The sequence below is a fragment of the Pyxicephalus adspersus genome, chromosome 7 (assembly GCF_032062135.1).
Source record: "Pyxicephalus adspersus chromosome 7, UCB_Pads_2.0, whole genome shotgun sequence".
NCBI classification, from domain to species: domain Eukaryota; kingdom Metazoa; phylum Chordata; class Amphibia; order Anura; family Pyxicephalidae; genus Pyxicephalus; species Pyxicephalus adspersus.
Genome location: NC_092864.1, coordinates 6,244,660 through 6,250,814, shown reverse-complemented (window position 1 = coordinate 6,250,814; position 6,155 = coordinate 6,244,660). Strand labels below are relative to the sequence as shown.

Sequence of the window (6,155 nt, the reverse complement as noted above, 5' to 3'; positions counted from 1 at the left end):
GCCAATCGGTTGTGTGCCACAACAAAGATGGAGGGGGCATCCCTGCTGTAATTGGAGGGCATTGTGGGAAATTCGAACAGCCATATTCGGGTCTAACATAAGGACAACCCGAATTCGAACAACAACACTAATGATGGCTTCCTTAGCACCGGGATGAAGAAGAATTTAAGGATGACATGGGATCGGATTGAGAAAAAGGTCCAGCACCACCGTGGGTCTGTGGGATTAGTGTGATAATTTATTTTCCCTTTAGCGCTGCTTTAATTTTCAGGTTAAATAAAGTAAAATATGATTATATATACAAGCCTTTAATAGAGTGGAGCATTTGACAATAAAAGATTAGTTTGAAACACTCCACAGCTCCATCAGGCAACACTACTGGAAAAACAGAAAATAAAAATTTCTAGAAAAGAACATTCCCTTTAGTTAGTATAAAAATGTTTCCTCATGTTGGTGGTTAGTCAGGAATTTACCTCTGACATTAGTAGTCAATGAGGAAGTGACCCCTTACTTTGATCGTCAATGAAGAGGAGACCCTCAATTAGTGGTCGGTGGAGATGTGATTCCTTAAATTGGTCATCATTGGAAATTATACTTATGATGATTGTAAACAGGTAGGTAAATCTGTCTCATTACATAAGCTTCACATTTTACATTTTTTGGGGACATGTTCCCACGAAGGCCTCCCAACCCCCTACCCTCTTGTTGACAGTATAATGTTTAGTGATGAGCTTTTCAGTTAAATCAATCACTTGGTGACAGTAGCCTTCAATGCAAATTTGATTGTACTAGAATTGAAGACCAATGTTTGAATAATTTTAACAAAATACAATTGAATCAAACCTGGGTGAGTTCATTTACCTCTAATCCCTAAGGTTCAATTAAACTTTGGTTAGGAATAGCATGGTTACATAGTTACATGCTTAGTTACGTTGGTTTAAAAAAGACACAAAAATAAGTCCATCGTGAGTGCTCTATTTCTTTCTCAGCTCCTAAAACCTAAAAAAGAAAGCCTAGGATGTAGACAGATTACCATAAGTAGCACAATTCATGTGCGTAGAGTTAGCACTACGAGTTCAAGGATTACGAAGAGTTGGAAGGTTTATTTGAAGAGTAATAACTTGTATGTTGTGTCTTCTGTTACAAGATGAAATGAGGATGGAAATGCTTTAAATCTTGGAAAGCCCATTAGACAGGGGACATTATTGACTCTGAAAAGCAGTGCCCATGTCTCAAGTCTAGTGACGTGGACTTCCAAACATTCATGGAAGCTGTAAAGAGCCACCGTCCCGAGGAGCATGGAGCCACAAGAGGTTTTCTTTCGTTAGGTACGGTTTCGGTTTTACATAGCTGGTTTAGATATAGAAGCTATTTTGAGTACAGGTCTACAGGTTGCAGCATACTAATAGTGTTCCCAGATTATCTCATTGCCAGAACTTGGAGAAATATGATACTGGTACTGTTGTATCTAGAAAGAGAAGCCATGGACATTGGATACTTCATGTTTCTTCTATTCTTCTCACAACATATTATAGAAGGGTTTTTCATGGCTCACTTTTGTCTCATTTATGTTTTTCAATCTTTGGCATCCTATAAAAAATATGAACATATGATTAAACTCAGGGTTGATATACATTAGATCTAAACCTTACCTGGAAGACATTTCACTAAAACACAGGGTATCATTATCAGCTTCATTGCTATAAAATACTGTTTTCACCTTTTTTCAGCCTTGGTTGTAGCTCAGTGCTGAAGCTTCTTTCAGTCATTTCCTAGCTACAAGCACTCGCTCCAGAGGTGACTGCACATCATTGTGACCCGGCTTTCTGATCATGCCTGAGAAATATGAGGCTGTGGCCATTCCTAGTTCCCATCAGGAGAGAATGTGACAAAGTGACAAACCCAGAAGAACAAATTGGGAGATCTTATGGTGTAATGAGTATGGTGTTATGGTATAATAAGCAATGTCTTAAGGTATCTTATGGTGTTATGGTATAATAAGTAATGTGTTAACATGGACCTTCCTGGCAGGGAATTGCTGAATAAAATCTCCTTTGTGATTATTTCCCCAACAACCTGATTCAATCCTTATTAAGGACATTGAATTATTGAGAGACTTTAATAAGGAGAGGGGGCGCCTGGGAAATTGGGATCTCAAGTGGTTGATATGATTGCAGCAGATCTTCCAGTTCCCCAGCAGTTACCCATCACACCTCTAAATTACTCTGAATGATGGGTAGGTAGGCATCTGCACCCATCTGCAATGGTAATAAAATACAAAAAGCAATCCTAGGTCCCAAAAGCAATGCTTACATTTTCAAAACATCGGGATCTTCACATTTCTGCAGTTCAATTTCCTTTCCATTCTCATAAACATAATAATGACCTGTGTGAACATTAAAAGTGAAATAAATATCATCCATTCACACAAATTCATTCTAACTGAGCTAAAACACATGTTCATGGAGAAAATATTTGACATTGTCCTCCATGGCAGTTCTATATTGGTACTTGTCTCTCATGTCCTCCTGCTGCATTGGTATTTGTCCCCTGTGCCAATGCCTCACTCTACCTATGCTGCATTTGTTCTTGTCTCCTATGGCAGTTCCTGGGTCCCCATGCTGAATTGGAACTTGTCTTCTGTGGCAGTGCCCACCCTGCCCATGCTGAATTGTACTTGTACTCTATGGAAGTCTCTGAATTCCCAATGTACAAATTATAAGTTTTTTTGTGTTATACTTGAAGTGTATTGTGAAAATTTTCTTAAAAAGACATTTAATTCAAGTGCCACTAAAGTAAAAAAAACATTAATATTTGTTAATATCCTAATTATACATTCCTTCCCCGTTATGTGTTCAATCAGTCCCCAAGGATCCCTTCTATCATTTGCAGAGAGACGTATATTATTAATGGCTGTGACTACAATTCATGTTCTGTTCAGATGTCCTGATTTATAGCCACCCCCAATGAGCGTTACAAAATGTGATACACCCATCTATTATAAACAATGCAAGGAACATGGACATGGAAATATCCTAAGGTTAGGAAGCTGATATTGAAGCTTTGTGGCCCTTCAGTGTTCAGAGTCCCTTCAGCCGGAAAATGTTTTTTTATCCTTACTAATTCTTAATGTAATTCCTACTTTTTTACTTTACAACTTTACCAAACAATGTTACTGATTTCACATTGTGAGATAAGGAACAGAGGAGGGATATGCTAGACCTAGAACTGAATTATATAGTCACCTAGGCTTTAAATATCAGCAATGCATAGGGTTCATAATGCAAATCAGTGTTATGAAGGCCAACAGGCTGGTATAATTTGTGTAAATTTTTTATCCTCTTTTTTTCCTAATTGGAATTATGTAAATTTGCTGAAAACATTTTTACCGTGTTTTCGGATGATTTTTATTGTAGTAGGAGATTTCAAGGATTTGTGTTCCACAGTTACTTCATACTCTTTGTATAATATTTTTTCAGTAACATAAACCCCCCTGATGGAGGTGAATGTGCCGTCATCATTCTTAACTTCTTTTACAAGTTTGATTTTATCCGGTTTATAATTCTTAGTTGTTTTTTCACGGATAGTTCGACTCCAGATTACATTAATACTTTTTGGGGTGTAATCTGAAATTTCTGCTATTAAATGCCAATCTCCATATTTCATTTGTAATTTTGGAATGCCTGAAAAAAAATGAAAATCAGAGCATATGATCTTACCATGGACTACAGACAAAAGAGCATTTTAAATTTGATATAAAACATTATACATGTAAAAGAAAAAAAATATCAGAGATGGTCCAATTTACCAAAAATGGTTTTGACTACAAATTTGATAAAACTTTGACGGTTATATTATTATGCAATCACTGCTCTCTTTGTTTAGGTACAACTGAGTTTGAATCAATACATACACGGACATTTGCTGAAATTGGCAGGCAGTAACATTTCTGTGTGAAATTTGGCTTTAATTCAGTTTGACTTGAATCAAATTTTGACTAAATTTTTAGACTTAATTCTATGAGTAAAAGCAATAAATGTCTAAGTGTATCTAAAATGTAATTATTACTTTAACCAATCCTTCTGAAGGACTGGTTGAAGGTCTACTGAATTCAATCAAATTTTTTTCCTTGCTGTTTTTATTATTGGACTGAAATGATAAAATCTAAGGTTGGTTGGTCATTTACGCTTTTCACCTTTTACACTGAGTTTTCCCGTCTTTTTCTCCAAATGGGTCATCAGACTGAGGTGTGTCACCCGACAGATGAACTCTGACCCATGGTCTGTCGGGGCTGACACGGACACAATGAGCGAGGCAGTACAGGTATAAGTCTCATCAGACTGCTGTGTGCTCTCTATGACTGGGATCTTGTATTTATCATTGGAAGACAATTCAAACATCTTTCCTGCTTCCACCTGGAACCATTTCACCTCCAGATTGTTGGGGAAATACCCCCGGATCACACACTGCAACTGAGATTCTTGGCCATGCATTAATGTGGGAACATCTATGTCCTCCATAACTGGAAGGCGAGGAATCTCTGAAACACAATAGAATGGTATCAGGTTTTAGTATCCATGGTATAGAATATATATATTTATATCTGAACCACTAGAAGCTCTCCAAAGTCGCTTGGCCCACAACATCATTTGAGTCATCACGAAACACCCTGATGGAGTCTTTCATTTGAGGCATTTCTACAAAAAAGTAGTGAGCTAGATACCCTGTTTCCCCGATTATAAGGCACTGTCTTATATTTTTTGAAATGCTAAAATATGCCCTAGGTCTTATTTTCAGGGGATGTCTTATTTTTCCATAAAGAAGACTACAGTACACATTTATTGTTGAAAATCACTCATGATCACTCATGTGTAACTCCGTTAGGGCAGGGATCTCTGGCGCGTGTGCCGGCTTCTTACTTTCAGTTTGGCTCTGCACTGCAGCCAGTAGGAGACACACACTGCAGCCAGCATCGAGGAGACATACACAGGATCGGATATCGGAGGATGTCTTATTCACAGGTGAGTGCCTTATTTTAATTATTTTTTCAAAAATCGGGGGTGGCTTATTTAATGGGGATGGCTTATATTCGGGGAAACACGGTAATAAACATCTTTACCAAACCTTATTCTAGAACTAAAATTGAAAGCAATTATAGTGCTAAATGCAGCAAAGGCAAAAGGTGTGCAGAATTGTGTGTAATGTGAGTATAATCACAATGGATAAAATGTTGGTCACTTACCCCTAAATAAAAGGTCTATTGGGATTGTTGGTGCCAGGCAGGCTGGTTTAAGTATTTCAGAAACTTCCTTTTGGCTGGGATGTTTACCCATAAATAAATTTATGGTTTACAGAGCATTTTCCGAAAAAGGGAAAATATTAAATTAGCAGCAGTTCTCTGGGTTTATACTGTATGCCTTGTTAATGCCAGGAGTCAAAATACAATGGTTATTAACAAGCTGATAGAAAGGCAACAATATTACAAATAACCACTTGTTACAACCAAGGACTGCAGAACAGCATCTCTGAATGCACAACCAGCCAGCAGGCTACAAAAGCAGTATGAGACCACACCAGGTGCCACTCCTTTCTGCTAGGGACAGGTGTCACACTTACCTCTTCCTTGCTAAAGAGCAGGCATTTCTCTCCTGCGCATACGGGCAGTTCTGGACTCTGGTCATGTCAAGCTTTATCAGTTTAGTCCAAACATGCTGGCCAGTCAGAAAATAGCCTCTTAATAATCCCTGGCTATTTATCTAGCTCAGACACAGTACTAAGCGTTCATGCAATGTGTCTCCACTAGTGCCGAGCCCCCTGTCCTGCTGAGCATTTCCTGTGCACCTGTTGTTTAATTCAGTGTTTTCTCTGTCAGCTCCTGCGTTAACCCCTTGTTGCCCAGTCTGTTGATTCCAGCCTATTCCCTTGTGCTGTTCCAGTGATTCTCTTTGTCTGTTGCTATTTCTTAGTCACCTGTGCCTGCTGTTGCTTCCAGTGTCTCCTGTGTTACCTGTGCCCGTAGTGGCCCCTGTGCCACTGGTGTCTGTCTCCTGGATCCCTGGCAGCAGTACAACATCATCAACACTACAGGCAGGAGAAGACCTGGTTGCCACTGACTCTGCACCTTGGCCCTTCTTAGGGATCACACCCCCTTTGTG

The 6,155-nt window shown here is 38.8% G+C and overlaps 1 long non-coding RNA gene across 1 annotated transcript; it reads right to left on the bottom strand.

Moving 5' to 3' along the window:
* Nucleotides 1-995: 995 nt before the first annotated feature.
* Nucleotides 996-3,466, bottom strand: LOC140334985 (uncharacterized). Its single transcript, XR_011921647.1, has 3 exons — nucleotides 3,390-3,466; nucleotides 2,314-2,386; nucleotides 996-1,590 (listed from the first exon to the last, which is right to left on the bottom strand). It is a non-coding gene; the product is annotated as an uncharacterized lncRNA (long non-coding RNA).
* Nucleotides 3,467-6,155: the final 2,689 nt, after the last annotated feature.